Here is a 16,640-nt window from a genome sequence, read left to right as displayed (position 1 = left end):
GGCGTGTTCAAATGCAACAGGAAGCAACGGAAGTCGTGCATCAGTCACTGCCTGTGCTAGTCTGCTGAGCTCATGTCCTTTGAAAAGACCAAAAATAATATATTTTATAATCTTCACAATGAGAGTGAAGGTGAACAGCTGGATGAGCGAAGGACAAGAGGATCATCCAAAGAAAGGAAGAAAGAAAAGAAAGTCTGAATGAATGAATGAGTGAACCCCCAGCCGCACCACATGGTACAATTGAATACAGCGGAATTTAGTTCCAGTGAACGCTCGGTCGGACTGATGAGCAGCGACGGGTCGAAGGGTTTCGTGACATTAATGGATGGACCGGAGCGGCCGTGAGGAGGAATCCTTTTTAAAAGGTGGCCCCGGCCCCTCACTATATTTAGCAAGGTGAGTGAAGCAGAGCGATTCAGATCTCACCCTAATGACCAGGCTTTTTTTTTGGTTCTTTTCTTTTTTAAAGCCCATGAACCACTTTGGTTACTGACTCATAGTTTTAAGAAACTCGGGTGAAGAAGGGACGAAATGTGGTGGAGAAACCTGCACGGTGGCAGCGTGGAAGATCTGCACCACGAACGACACGAATTCACTCAATCATACTTCATTTATGTGGCACTTTTCATACAAACAGAATGAAGCACAAAGAGCTCCACGTCCCCACGATGCCAGGGGCTGGATACAGCACTAGAAACGTTAAGGGTACCAGTTAAAAGGAAAAGAGAACAGAAAAGAACTAAATAATAAAGATGTGTATAAAAAAAAAGAGGAAAGCTGAACACCATATATGGATCATTGACACGAACACGCTTGTATTCCATATCTGGAGTTCTCTTTCTCTCTCGCTCTCTTGCAAATATGGCAAAGCACTGTGGAATAAAACAGACAATATTCACGTGAGAGCGTCTGTATCAAATATATGTCTGCACGTGTGCCACGGGTCCTCGTGCATGTCTGCTTGTACTCTTGTTATATCGGTAGAAGCTGGTCTTCTAAGTTAGAGTTCAGTGTTGGGTACGTCTCCGTGCCTTGTAAAGTGAGTGGGCAGAAGTGTATTTGTTCGTACGAACCATACGCAGCTCCGCGCCTCTCTTCTGTTTTTCCAGTGTCCTTGTCAAATTGATCTGCCTGAATGTTTGCGTTACAGAATATCGGCCCCCGACCGATCCCATCTCATTCTCGATCTTCCTCCCTCTTGCCGTAAGGTGTCCCCGGGGACACAAACAAAAGAGAGATCCAATTTTGGTTATGCACGAGTCGGTATTAGCACTGGGACTGTTTTCCCGTTACCGTACGAGTTGAAGAGAGCCGGGGAGGACTCAAAAGTAAGTCGTACGATCGGCGCGTCGCCTCTCCTCCGTAACAACTTTGCACCCAGTCACCTCTGTTGATGTGTTCCGTTATTGCAGGAGGAACGAAAAGACCAGGCCCCAGTGAAACCTTTAAAAGTGAGAGTGATGATTTCAGGTTTTCAGTAAACAAGTCCTGGCTCCTGAGCAGCAGAGGAGGTGGCTCATCACAGACTGTTCCCAAGAAAAAAATTGACTCCTATGAGTGTGTTGTGATCTGCTACAACGGTTTCAGAGACTTGAGCTTGCAAATTACAGTCTGTCCCAGAAATGTCTCAAACCAACACCCTAATCTACTTGGCAGCAGTTTAACAGAATGTTCAGGTTTGGTTACACTGAGAGCATTTCTCCACTAGATGGTCAGATATGCTGCTCCTCTGTCGACTGACACGTCCGACTGCTGGCGATAAAACAACGTATTGGCAAAACAATTGTTTAAAAAGAAATCCTCAAAATCATTAAGCTGAACCTGCTCGGTAACGGACAGGAGCAGTGTCCTTGGACCCACATGGCAAACTATGTTCATTTGGTTAAAATGACCACATCCACCGTTTCCTAAAATAGACGGGCGGTACGACCACAATACGTTTTCCGCCTCAGAGCATCGTGGGGCGTTATTTGATTTACCGACGCACGACTCAGGAGCTTGTGAAGTTCCGGGTGGTAATGCGTGACATGGAAGGGAATCAGCACGACTACTTTACAGAACATAAGTAAGTCCATTTGAAGACACCTCTAGCAGCCGCGTACATAACTACCACTGGAGCCCTGCGGCCGTCACAGTGACCACATATGACACAATACGCTGTTTCACAAATGTCCTGTGTGGTGGTTATTTTGCTGGAGGAGAGTCTCTGAAAGACAAGTGATGAAAAGCCCCTGGAGACTTCACAGGACTGATTAAGAAGAAGTTCCAAAACATTGTCACTTTATCACCTCGGTGACAAATCAGATAGAACATGTTGATTCTGGAGATTGAGCACTGTTGTTCGACACGGCGGGACAGAAGCGTGTTATCTGTTTCTCTGACCTCCTCGTCCCTCCAACATCATATTAAATACAGATTCCCTTTCCAGCCCCGATTCCTCAGCCTGACGTTGATTGAATCATGTCCGACCGGTCGCCCGATGCCTTTGGGACAATCTCCGGTCTGGAACTGACAATATTGGCTTTCTTCAACAGGAGTCATTTCACAGCCGTCGTCTGATTTGCGCTCACCGCAGATAAACACCGGCGTCCTCCTTCATTCTGAACGGCAGAGGATGTTGAATTACCGCACTTTCCTCTGATCCCCGCACACGTGCCGTCACCACGGCACCTTCAGGAGATCAATGACTCTGACTGGCTTGTCTAACGGACTGCGAAGAGAAGGATGATTCTGTGATTTGTGCATGGACTGGAAGTCCTGTAATCATGTTACATTATTGAGAGACTGTAGTTCAGGAGGTCAACAGGGATTCATATATATATATATATATATATATATATATATATTTAGATCCTTTGAGCCTGTACCAGCTCACACAGCTCCTGGCCGGGGTTTACACCCCGGCCAGGAGCTTCTCCGTCTATCACAGGGGTGACATGCTCACATTAACATCCACAGCTCTGAGTTGCTTATTAATCTAAATGTCTTTTGACTGTGAGAGGAAGCCAGAGACAAACCCACGCACACACACACACTGCGAGGCGACGGTGACAACCACTGCCCCACCGTGCCACGCAGACACGCTAAACGATAATCTCCTGCCGACTCGGGACGGTCGTATTGCTCGTTGATGTGTCTGTGCAAGTTACTTGATCTCGAGGCTTCCTGCTTCCCCCAACCTGCTTTCCATCACTACAAAACACCAGGCCTCCGACTCATCTTTTTAAGCTGTCACCTCCCGAATGGAATCCTCTGCAGTCCTCCCCCGGGTTTGATTCAAATGTGATTCAGAAAAAAGGACAGAAGGTTAAAATAAAGCGAGCTGAAGTTATCTGCTATGTTGTACTTCACACTGTCATGCCCGGCGGCCTGAATGGAATCTGAGCACAGCATTTACACAACAGAAAAAAAAATGTCTCCCCTCTTTCCCCTCTCCCAAGGACGACCAGCGCTGCAGCATATCACAGTCCCACAGAATTGATTTATTCATTAATCAAGGCAGAAATAGGCGTTGGGGTGAGCGTGGCCAAAAGCAACAAACACACCCATCGATAACAGTGTCCACAAACCTCAACGACCAAAAGAAAAATGAGATAAAGTGCAGCGATCTTACCTGCCTCACAAACGTCCAATAAGAAAAGGGCTTCACATCCTTAAAGCTGCCAGGACAGGGTTTAAAACATGTATCAACAAACGTCATTCTTATCAATCCGTCAACAGAACCTCACGCTGTCCGATTGGGAGCAGAGTGAAGCCATCACCATTTTTGAATTTGTTTGCCATCGGTCTCTGGTCCAATCAGCAGCCACCACCTGCAACTGAACAACCTGGAGAAAACACACAGAGCACGTGAACAGCGACACCCTCAGGCAGGGAGGGGCAACAGCAACGACAAACCACACTAATATTATGACTTGGGGTCAAACAGTTAGCGTGTTAAATATTAGATGAGACCAAACGAGATGATGTTCACAGGCCGTATCGTCTTCTGTGGTAATTCCTCCATTAAAAAGCAATTTAACAAAACCGTAAAAACCTTGTTTTCGATTGCTGTACTTTTTTGATTCCCGCAGTGATGGACCGACTTCAAATTTTCAACCGAGGATGACGAGGAAATGCAGCTCTTCGGCTCGCTGTTGAATCCGTGTGATGTCTTCATTCAGCGCGCTTAGCAACCGGCATTTTCTGTTAAGGGAAAAATAACATCTTTTTGAGCACAATGCATGCCAACGCTGGCAGTCACACATCTATTCTGGCTCACCAACACAGCGCCCTCCCACTCCCTCTGCCAATCTGCTGCATTAGTTCCATTGGAACGGCTCCCCAGATCCTCCTCGTCTTTTGTTTGGAGTGGCTCATAAAAGGAAAAACGGTTTTTTTTGTTGTTGTTTTTTTCGCTGATGTCTCTGGCACCATTTGAGTTTAATGATGCCACCCTTAAATCACTTATTAAAATGTTAAAATGAATAAAACAAGTCTCTCTCAACTCAGCGCAGCCTCCGAGACAGTGATGACATTTCCATGCAAGGCACATTTGTATTATCCGTCCCGACCAAACGAAAAGGAGCAAGACTGTTGAGTTGGATTAAGCATTAACACGTTGTAGGAAAACAGCTCACAGTTGGACGTTTAAAAAGAGATCGGGAGTTGTGTTGTCATTCTTGTCTGCGTGTACTATTATTTTCACTGCCTTGCTTCAATTTAACAGTTTGAGAGGAATCTCCTGCACCTGCATCATCCAACCCGCTAAGCCACATTGCACCAGTGAACAATCTTCTCCATCTCTAATCCCTCCAGTGAACAATCTTCATCATCTTCAATCCCGCGACACTGTGTGAACTGTTCGAAATCCTGCACTCCCTATGTGAGCCATTTGTGCCAGCTGGCTACCGATCAGATAAGACTCACGACAAGTGGAATGGCAAAAGAATAAATAAATAACTGAAGGAAGAACCGATCTGACAATGTGACCAGTTTCTTCATGTGTAACGGTGCTTTCGCACCAAATGCGACGTGAATTTTTCGTTATCACATACAGAGTCGATGCAATGATGCGAACAAATGCTTGGCGTTTGGTGTGAACGCTCCACAAGAGGCTTGATGGTGCTGGTGTTGTATTTGTGGAGAAGGAAGATTTGAAGGAATGGTAACGGTCTAGTCTGGTGACATTTCCTTCTCACCTTCTCAGATTTAAAAAAAATTGCACAGTTTTTACATTCCAGAATAGATGATAAAGTAAAGCAGTCACCCTGCATTTAAATATTTCATAGCACCTCTTTAGGGTCTTGACATCCTTATGAAAAAAAAGCCCTTTGATTTGCACTTGAAAGTGTTTGATGCTGGGATTCACATCTGATTATGAAAACCTAATGTGGTAATTTTTATTCAGCGAACTTTTATTGTAGATTTGGCAACAAGCAGCAACATTATGCCAAATCATTTATAGATACACAAAGCGATTTGTCCCTTCACAATTCTCCTCTTGTGTCTGCTCGACAACAAACAAACAGCGTCTGCGTTTGATGACCAGTGATCATGGGAATTATGACCAAAATTCAAATGAGGCTCAGAGCAGTTATTTCTTAAACTAACGTCCCGTCGTGTTTTGTTCGGCTGAGTTGAAGTGACACTTAATACATATTTGAATAAAACATATGGTGATGATGGCTCTGTTCATGTATCTGTTGTTCATCTAAGAGTTAAAAATTAGCTGATATATAGTTGTTTGAATATGAAATTGTAATTTCCATTGAATGCTGCTACTCCTATGAATAATAATAGCTATTTGATACATGTATGTCTGAAAGGTATGCAAATGTTGGAGTTCGAACACAGCCATGCAAGAAGTAAAGGGAAAAATGATATGATTATAAAAGTCTTCCTCCCACTTGGTGACAGAACCCCCACAGCCGTCTTTCAGAAATCTGTGTGATGCACTGAGCTCGCCATTAAGGATTAAGAAAATACATTTTAAAAAGCCTGATTTCTTTCAAGGTGGTGTTTACTTTTTGAGTTGGTTAGAAAGTGTTCTTTCTAGATCCGAGGCAGTTGAAAGTCCTGAGAGCTTCTGAGAACATTGGTCTGAGCTTCTCTTCATGTGAACTACGGTGAACTCCCCTGGCGTCTGCCACCGGATGTAAAAGACATCTGCTCTGTGCTCTTGAAGCTCACAAGTGTGATGTTTCTCCCTCTCTTCTGTTATGTTAATGTGCGTCATCTCAGTAAGTATGAATCCTGGCCATTGGCGAGGAGATGTGATCTACTTGAGGATTAAAATCACTGGTGAAAGTATTTATGAAGATGGCGGACAATCGATAGTAACATTCAATGCATGTTCTATGATTTTAAACTCGTTTCAATTCAGTCTGGTTAAGGTCAGTGTTCCTGCAGACTCAAGTGAAACTCAATTGACATCTTTTTCTGATCTATCAAAATGAAGAATATACTGGTTTCAAAAACAAATAATCACGACATCTTCATAACGTCAACGTAGGTTCCTCTCTACTTTTCCGCCACATTTTCATATCTGCCACCGTCAGAGCCAATGGAAACACCAATCTACCTTACAACCAATCACGTTGCCATCTCCTATCATGTTGTGACTCTACAACGTTGCCGAAACTATATCTCGTCACATGTTGTCAACTATGTCAAATGTGTTGAAGACAGAAAACTTTTCTTTTAGCATCACAAGCAAGTCAGAGTTTTTTTCGTAGACGGTGACGATGGTCACTTGCCAAAAGCTTCAACCATTGGTTATGGTTATCATATGTCCTATGTGCACAGCGACCTCTTCAGGACAGAATGGAAGCGACAGTGATCCACTATGGGAAACTGACGAGACATGTCGATGAGTTCAAGTAAAGGCAATGAGTTTGATGCTGAATCTGCTGGATTGCCCAGTAAACAGCTGTTGATGCTAATGTTGGCTATTACAACAAAGAAATACTGTGGGCCTGGAATACTGCTCAATGACAGTGTCATCAGTATTGATGTAGGAGTTACAAGTAGCAGTCCACTGCAAAGTCAAAGTCAACTCTGGCTTCAGCGGTGAACACTTCCATTCACTCTCACTTTATTGTGAATTTGGATGATATACGTTTATTGGAGCGTCTACAGATTCATGTAAACACTGTCGCAAACTGCGAACGCCAAGTCAGAGCTTCAATATTTATATCCATGTATTGAACTGACATTCAAAAACCATTTCCATTCATCACTGATTATGAAACGCTTCCCAACAGGTTGTAGATCAGATCACTTCAATTTGGCCATCGAAAAACAACCCTCACGCTCTCGTTATCAGGAAGTACAGACAGTAACATGTAGCAGTGACACTATCACACTACTTATGGGGAATGGATCCATCTGCCCGCCATCTGCCACAGATCAGGTAATTGGTCCACTCACGCTGGTTGGTAATGCTAATGTAAAAAATGTGCTGTGGTGGGAAATAATGCCAAATAATACCTAAAAAAATATAACCCAAGGTGTAATATGGAGAATAAATTGGACACGACTGTGAGAGAAATCTGGGTCGACTTGATCTTTATCTTGATCGTCAACACTGATGTGATACTCGCAGACTTCAGTCGGTATAGCAAAAAGAATCTGCAATCCAATTTAAAGCTTTTTATCACAGAAAAATGTGTTTTTGACGGGTCGAGTGGAGTCTGCTACAGGCTGAAATCACCATTCACCATTCAGAGACACGGTGAATTGTTAGTTCCACTTCATACTAATAACACAATGCTGTAGAAAAATGCCAATTATGAACTCAAAAGCAGGGAATGGAAAGGTTGCTGCAGGAGTTCCTTGTACCTTTTTATTCTTTAGATGCTCAAATAATTTGACATTTGATCAGTATAACTTCTTTGTATTACTATTTTCTAAGTTTTACTTATCATAATTATATGTGAAGCATTAAAAAAGAGAGGACCCATGTGCATCCTATGGACACTGCATTGATGCACCTTGAAGCATAGCTTACACAAACCTGAGAAATTAGTGAGACTGGGCAAACAGATCAACAATCCACCTGTTCGAATTGCAAACCCAAACTGTAAGGAAGGAGCAAATCATACAGAGTGTAACCGCATGTAGAGTTGAATTGCTTCAGCCCTCCGGAGAGCATTTCTGGCAAATCAAGAGCAGTAGTATGGGCAACAACAGCAAATGAAGTATACAAAGCCAAGTTATGGCAGATTGCGACTGGAAATCCCATTATGTACTTGTATGTGCTTCCTCATCCCTTGGACATTGTGTGTTTGCATTATCATTATTACAGACATGAACATTTCCCTGCTTCTCTTCCCTGTGATGAAGAGGAGGACTGGCAGCCAAGATGAAAAAAGCAGCAGAGCTTGGTTGGGCACTAAACCACGCATTAATATACGAACCAAAGCTCTGAACTCAAGCACCTTCATGTTGTAACAAACAGCCAGAGTCGGCAGACAGGCGACTGAGGGCTGCGCATGACAACTAGCAGAGCACAGTCGGGCTCAAATTACACTGCTGTAATTTGAATTGGAGGTGTATTTTTCACAAAGGGTTAGACATTCTGTGCCTCAAGAGACTGTCAGGATGGTTTTCCTGAACAGCAGATTTAGTTTCATCACAGCTGGAAGAAAGCGACACGCACAAGATCAGGGCAGGAAGGACGGAGAGGGGCTGAGAAGAAACGGCAGATTAAGAGCCAGTCAGGAAAAAAATCAGGGGGGGAAAGGAATTTCAGAAAGACAAATGAGTGACCGCAGGGCAGAAAGAAGAGGGAGAGCGGTCTGCCTGCAGGCCTCCTGTCACATGCAGGGCAGGCGCTGCTCTCAGGTCACCCCCGCTGTCAGGACGGGGAATAACAAACATGTTTTCTTCTTCTTCACGTGCTCCGTGAGGAATGGAGCTAAATGCTTCCTCTGATGTGACTGATTGGCAATTTATACAACAGCAAAAAGCAAAACAACAACAACGTCTGAATGTTTGGGTCCACTGTTAAAATAACCACAGATACGAATAGGTAAAATCTAGAACACGCAATTTACTGAATGTTACACATCGTAACAGTTTGGGTCCATGTTTAGACGTTAACAGGGCTTTTTTTTTCAAAAGTGCACTGGAATCAGCGAGGAACTAACACATTTATTGAATCCAAAACCATTTTAAAAAATCGCTCAAAAACCAACTGGAGGACAAGAAAGCAGAATTTGGGATCACCAATTTTATTATTGTGTACACAAATGTTTTGTAATAACTACTGCTATATTTACTGCATATTCAAACAAATGAATACTACATAAGAAATATGAAAAATGTTATAAAACTCAAGAAAGGCCTTCATCTGTATGAATATCTATGTACCCAAATTCCTGATGGATCACTCGTGGGTTTTTTGTTGTTGTTTTTTTTCACTATTATTTTTTTCTATCTTGTGTTTTCCTTTATATGTCATTGATATCGCTCGTTCAGTTGTTATGGTTTGTTTGTTGTTACCTGTATCTCTTGAATATGCCTTTTTGATTGTGAATAACTGAACGATAAGAACATGAAATAAAAACTTAAGCAGTTTACACAATTACGGATGTTCCTTGAACGCATCACCTGTAAGGTATCGCTGCTGCACGCAGTTTTTTTTAATTTTAATTTGAAAGAAAACCCACGCAGCTGAGAAACTTGTTTCCCTCCTCCATACTGTGGGAAACCTGGTGAGTTAGCTGTGTGTTACTTTTTCACAAGAAGTGAATGTGCTGCTGCTGATAATAACGAGCTGTGTCGCTCGGCCTAGAAGCTAGGCTAAGCTAAGCTAAGCTAGGCTAAGTTAAGCTAAGCTAAGTTAGGCTAAGCTAGGCTAAGCTATGCGCTACGTTCGTACCTGCCGCTGTAGCTCAACTATAAAACTCACAGTGTTATTTGGCGGTTGCATTTTGTCAGAACTGTATCCACTGTGAGATGTGGATGTATAAAGTGTTAGTTCATGTAATGTATTCATAAGTTCATGTAATGTATTCATAAATTCCTGTACATTGAGTGAAAACAGACATGTGGTCTTTGCAATAAGTCATTTCTCGATTAATCGATTAGTTGTTTGATTCATGAAATGGTGAAAAATGTTGATGGTGTTTCTCAAAACCACAAGATGATGTTTAGTTTCGTCCTCACACCAAAGATCTTCAGTTCACTGTCACAGAGGAGCAAAGAAACCAGAACATATTCACATGGAAGAAGCTGAAATCAGAGAATGTTTCTTCATAAAAACGACTTGAACTGTGGAAGCACTCGATTAATCCATTAGTAATCGACGACTGAATTAATCTGCAACTATTTTGATGGTTGATTAATCGGTTCAATATGGAAGCGTGTCTGTCTCAACAGATTTGAAATTTAAAAGGCACTGGATTTCTGCTACTGAATTTTTTTGCTCTGAAATTATTTTTCTGAATTTTTTGCAGATTTTCACTTGTGTTTTTCAATGTTAAAATTTTTTTTCTGAAACTCAGCTGCAAAAATATGTTATTTTAACACTATTTTTTTTTTACACTGATTTTCTTTTTTTTTTACAATTATTTTTTTTACATTGAAAAACACAAGTGAAAATCAGTTGAAGGGTTAAATTCAGATGCAACAAATTCAGACACATAATTTCAGTGCAAAAAAAATGTCAAAGTCTGGTGAGACAGATGCAAAATTCCATATTGAACCGATTAATCAACCATCAAAAAAGTTGCTGATTAATTTATTAGTCGATTACTAATCGAGTAACTGTTGCAGGTCTAGATGACGACGTCATCTTCCGAGTCTGCCGTCGGAGGAGTGGTAGGACAAGAGCCACCTGGAACTGTGTTGCCAGAATTTGCATTAGTGAAAAGCAGATATTTTCTTATATAAATTGTTCTTCTTTTTTTGTAAGTCTGAAGTCGTGAGTACTAGCGAACAGAGAAGACTGTCCAGTGAATAGGTCTTTGACGGCTCCATACTTTTGTCATTTTCATATGCATGTCCTTGTCCCGGCTATTGAAAGAACCCCGCGGTGAAGGAACTTCAAACATCAAGTGTCTGAGTGGCCACTCGGCGTGACCGAGGTGCTTCTGACAGAAGGACGAGGAGGATTTTCAGCACGGAAACGTCAGAACAGAAGGGTTTTACTGGTAAGAACAGTGTTTGTCCCTGTACTTCGTTTGTTGTGTTCCACCTCGCTTTTGATTTCTGCTTCCCTTTGCCTCTGTTGTATTTGATCTTGGCCTGGTTGAATTATACTGTGTACGAGTACATTTTTGATCCATCCGTCATCGCAATATCAAAAGGCTGTGTATTCACATATTATAGTTACAACAATAAGAATTATATCACATGCAGCACTTAACAAATAATTATTCAAAAGTCCTGATTACTTTGGAGAAGAACTTGAGATTAAAACTATGAGATGAACAGAAATGTGTGACCAAAGTTCATATACAATTTGAATTTCCTACCACTTCTGTTTCCCACAAAAATAAATATCCTTAACAGTGTCTGAAAATAATAATAATATGATCCATCTTTCAAACTTCCCCGACCCTCGGAGCGACAAGCCCCGCGGCTCGATACCACATTTACCACAGACTGTGCAGGTGAATGTAGCCTCTCCGTTATGCGGCCGCCCGAAACATTATGTTCCCAGCGTGGCCCCCGAAGGGCCCGAGGTGAAGACAGGCTATTTTCATCAGCCATATTGCAGCGCTGCCCTCTCTCAGTTTGACTGACAGCTCAGTTTGAGGGTGGGAGAAAAGGCTTCGTGTCGCCTCTGGATGATCTGTCAATCACGATTGGACCAACTGCTGTTGTTAAGCATTGTGTGGATTTGTGTGAGTGTGTGTGTGTATACACACACTTGTCTAGTGTGAGTTTAGAGGACAGATTGGAAGCTCGTCTGCAGTTTGTTGTTTTCTATAATCTGCAAATTTCCACTTGTTGCACTCACAATGACAAGGAAGGTTTTTTTTTAGCTTTCTGGACCCGTTAGTCAGTATAATCCCTAAAAGAAGATTCCATTCCATGGATGTTAAGGTTAAAAAATGTATCATAGTATATTGTAATCTAGACATCATACATCAGCTTTCATTTGCCAGCATATAAAAAAGATTTGAAATGACTTAAACTCAATGTTGTTGAGACAGATTAGATTATAGAACTAACAGACAGGAAAAATCTGTTTGCGAAGAAAGACACCACCAAAAAAATTGCGGTGCATATGCTGAATTGTATGAATCTGAATTAGTATTCGCTAAAATATCATATGCTCCTGTCATGTACGTATTAAGGCCAAAAGAGGATATCTTTTTTTTTTACAGGGACAGTCTCAATAATTTATGTCTTTAAAATAATGAACGACCATATTCTCACGCACTGTACTGTATGTGCTTCACCGTGAATAGTTTTCCATTAACAATACATCTTTGGGTTTGACGAATAATGTTTTATTTCTTCATGTGGCTCAGGGTCTCTGTGGAGAGCTACTGGAACATTTGGTCATATTCAAACTCCCTGGGATGCTTTTTCTTTATTTAATTCTTCTTTATTTTACTTATTCATTTCATATATCCAGACGTGGTGTAAGATGTAGTCGCATTGAATAATAGAAAAAGTTCAAATATGTAGTTGTGGCCACCCACTGTGACACCCATTGGTTCATGAAACTGCAGTTTTGTTTTTTGTTTTTTAAGCCATATTTTTAAGCGCTGGGGGTGGGACTGACGGACAACTCGTCCTCCTAACCCCCTGCACACGCTGGACGGTACCAGCTGTCAATCGCGCTGTATTCACACACCCAATGCGTATGGTATTTGAATATAAATTGACCATAATGTACAAAGTGGGAAGTTCTTTTCTCTTAAACTTCTATAGAAACAAGCATTCGAGTCACCCTCTGCTGGTCATTACAGAGAAGACAGGTTTGTTGCTTCTTGCCATTTTCCCAGGGGAAAAAAAAAATCGAGACGTACCAACAATAGAAATGATGTGGCACAGTGAAATACTCTTTTTGGGGATCTTCTCGCCAATTTTCTCTGAACAGAGTCCGCCATCTTGGAGTTTCACAGAACGCATAGAACACACGCACACACACACACATCACACACGCACGCACGCACACACACACGCACACACACACGCACACACACACGCACACACACACACACACACGCACACACACGCACACACACGCACACACACGCACACACACACACACACACACACTAGACACACATAGTCCCACTGTCTCTTCCTCTGCTGCCGAAAGCTGTCAAGGAGATCAAAGTGGGTAAATGCGTTTGATGGAAGACTCCACTCTCTTCATTTACCACATAGACAGGCTGCGACTTGAAAGAGTTCTCATTGTAATGAACTGTACGCCGCAGTGCATTTCCAAACAGTGGATACTGGCAAAGGAATGGAGATGGCAGATAACTGTGAGAGTTTGAGGCGGAGCCTGCTCATCACTCCCTTCTGTTATAATGGGTGGTATCAGCTTTTCAAAGCAAGGCTCAAAGATGGTGGTAAAGATGAGCTTTAACACTGTTCAAACAAATCCCCTCTCCTCTCAGACATTAGGAGGCAACAGGCTGAGTTCTCTTACCACGACCTCCCCCTGTGGAACATGTCGTGCAGGCCCCTTTACGGTCATGCCGGGTGGTAATTAAGTGGGCGGGTTACAACCACGTCAATGAAACAAACCCCAACTGTTTCTCCCCTTCATTAGTAAAACTTTGACATGAGAAGAAACCATGGCAACCAGCACCAGAACAGAGGCTGTGTCACACGAGAGCGGTAAAGAGAAGGATCCCCAGTGTACGACTGTGTGTGTGTGTGCGTGCGTGCGTGCGTGCGTGCGTGCGTGCGTGGAGCAGCTATCTCCTATTAATCAGCCCACACGTTGTCTTCGGTCCGAGCGATCAATAGCTTTGATCGTCGATAAGAGGGAGTCAGGAGTATACGTGCTTTCTTTGGAGTTAACCGAGAGAAAAGAGGATTGGAAATGTCGTTTAAATGTCACTAATTGTGAGGAAAAAAGTTTCTATGTCTTCACTCAGTAACCCAGCCTACAGAACATTTTACTGGAATCATTTATAAACTGAATTTAATGTGATTTGTAAATCTTAAACCCATATTGTGTCCTTTAGTGAGCTGGGAAGCTTGTGTGTGATATTAAACGTGAAATTCAGAAAGTCAAAGATAAAATAACAGATTTTAGGTTTTAGTTAGTTTGAGCTTTGGGTTTTATTAATATAGTCCTATGTATAAGTCATTTTAGTTGTGTTTGGCCTTTTAATCTGAATATTAGGCTCGTAAACGTTGAGTTACGTGCGCAGGAATTTCTTTGGCCGCCACGATGAGCAAATTGCTCCCAGGAACAGTTGCATGCTTGGGACACAATGTGGGTTGTTTGTAGCTCCACTGGAAAACTTTGTAAATGTCAAGTTATTAAGCTGACTGCAGATGCTTTTCTCTGAAAAAAGAAAAGAAAAGAACGGCTTTTAACGGCAAAATTACAAGACTTTGTTTGGGTGAGTATAGTTTATCGTTTTTTTTTGTTAGCAAAGATTTTGTGGATTCTTGGAAAATCAATATGAAACGTTCAGTGTCTAATGGCAGCCCCCTGTCACTGATGGATGACTTGTAGTAGCCTAATTACTGCCACAGAGGGGCAAGTGTAACAGTCAGACATTATTATTATTATCATTAATATTATTATACAATACAGTCACTTTAAAACCGCGCTTGAGTACTGTCATTTCAGTCCATGCTATATAATAGTCAAAATAACAGATATAGACAACTTATTCTTAGTATCTTTACACTGACGTTGGATTTTCACATTTTTTGTGGACACGCACAAATAAAGACTTTGAAGAATTTGACCTAGGACTAAATGCGACATTTTACCATCTTAACAGTGTTGTTGTGGCGCTATTCAAATAAAATTGAATTGAATTGAATTGAATTAACAGCACACTATCTTTTGTATCCAGATCATTTTTGCCTTTTTACCTAAATCTTATCAAGTATTCCAACCTCTCATGCTTTGCATTCATTCACATTTCATGCTGATAAGGGAATATTTTATTTATCCAGTCAGAAATTACAGCGCCTGTCATCTCCTGTCACGAGGGACGTGTTCCCATTAGTACATACGTTTGTCCGAAGCATTACAGTCGGCCCTATTGTGGTCGTTAATAGCTTCCATAGGCTCCATGTAGCTTATTGTAAATTTAATTAACCACACTGTAGCCATGAATCCCTCTCACACTGCAGCCCGTCGTCTCTGCCTCTGTGCAACCACACGCTCTTTTGATGCCGTATTGTTTCGTGGTCGCACTGGTGAATAACATGGCTTAAGATAAAGCTGACATATATTCCAATTGAGCAGATTGCGGCCTTGAATAGATTAGCTTCTCGCTGTCAGGTCCAACATAGTTCGATTCTATGATTGTTTGTGATGACTCACCGCCCCAACCCCTGATGTAATTGCATGACATAACATCACATTAATTTAGCTGAGGCTTTTGTCCAAAGCGACTTATGATAAGTCCATTCAACTGTGAAGATATATATATATTTTTTTCTGCTTTACTGATTCAAGGTTTCTTATTCTGAAATATTTTAATTTCCTAAAATGTTTGTCCGGGTTACTTGAAACTATGAAAATAGTTATCCAGACAGAGTTTTTATTTTTGTCTAGAAAAAGTTTTCTTGTTCATCCATGAGACTGAAATTCAATTTTGAATCATCTACAGTCCACGCTCGCCTGAAGCTGTTCACTAAAACATGGAACGATTTAAAAGGAATAAACAAATACGCCGCAACAGCAGCGCTCGAGCAGAGAAAATGGGCTCATTTTCTGGAAGGAAATAATCCGTCATTACCAAACTTTGCGTTTGGCATCATAAAAAAAAGACTTTACAACTCTGAGAGCGATTGTAGCCAGTTTGTCAAATCACTGGAGTCCTGGGGATGGAAATGAAAGGGAAATAAGAGGCTATCTTTATGGATTAACTTAAAATATACATGAAAATATACAAGACTTTGTCTAATGGAAGGACATCTTATTTACTCAATATTACAGTAATTGGCACACCTCATCATGTGTATGTTTCATTGTGACCACTGTGACCAAAACCGCCAATAAGTCTGTTTGCCGCTCGCAGCTCTTCGCCCTGCTAATGAGGTTCACGGTGGGGGGAAGCAGACCCCAGGGGAATTCTCTTGGCTTCGTTTGCCCTCAGTTGAAACTCTGAACTAATCCATCTCCTCAATCCCTCTCTACTTTTTGTTGGATTGACACAACCTCGCAAACATCTGTGACCCTGATGGTTCGGTAACAAATTCAACTAAGCCTTTTTTTGGGCAAAGAGACGCTAAGGTGAAAAAGAAAATCCGCTGCGAGATGCGAGACACGAAACCTCTTTAAATTCCTCCCGAAGAACGCAAGCCCCTTGCGTTTCAGCTCCGGTTTGATCTCAACTATTTCCAGATTTTTTTCCCCGTGTTTCTTCAGATGTAGATCTAGATGCTCGACTCTTCTTCACCAGCTAACATCCAGTGCTGTGTGGTGCTTGGCAGTTATATGGCAAAATGAGATTATCGGGGTTCGTGCCGAGGCACAGCTTCCAGCT

At 41.8% G+C, this 16,640-nt stretch overlaps 1 protein-coding gene across 3 annotated transcripts in view; it reads left to right on the top strand.

Moving 5' to 3' along the window:
- Positions 1 to 9,571: 9,571 nt before the first annotated feature.
- The window catches only part of LOC118283920 (pro-neuregulin-3, membrane-bound isoform), a 263,337-nt gene continuing 256,268 nt past the window's right edge, over positions 9,572 to 16,640 (top strand). For all 3 annotated transcript variants that reach the window (XM_035606367.2, XM_047335184.1, XM_035606366.2), the window contains exons 1-2: positions 9,572 to 9,698; positions 11,012 to 11,138. The gene's annotated coding sequence lies outside the window, so the exon portion shown is untranslated. The remainder of the gene's footprint in view (positions 9,699 to 11,011; positions 11,139 to 16,640) is intronic.

The sequence above is a fragment of the Scophthalmus maximus genome, chromosome 10 (assembly GCF_022379125.1).
Source record: "Scophthalmus maximus strain ysfricsl-2021 chromosome 10, ASM2237912v1, whole genome shotgun sequence".
Taxonomy (NCBI): domain Eukaryota; kingdom Metazoa; phylum Chordata; class Actinopteri; order Pleuronectiformes; family Scophthalmidae; genus Scophthalmus; species Scophthalmus maximus.
The sequence above is the reverse complement of the archived record's forward strand: the minus strand, read 5'-3'. Positions and strand labels throughout refer to the sequence as shown.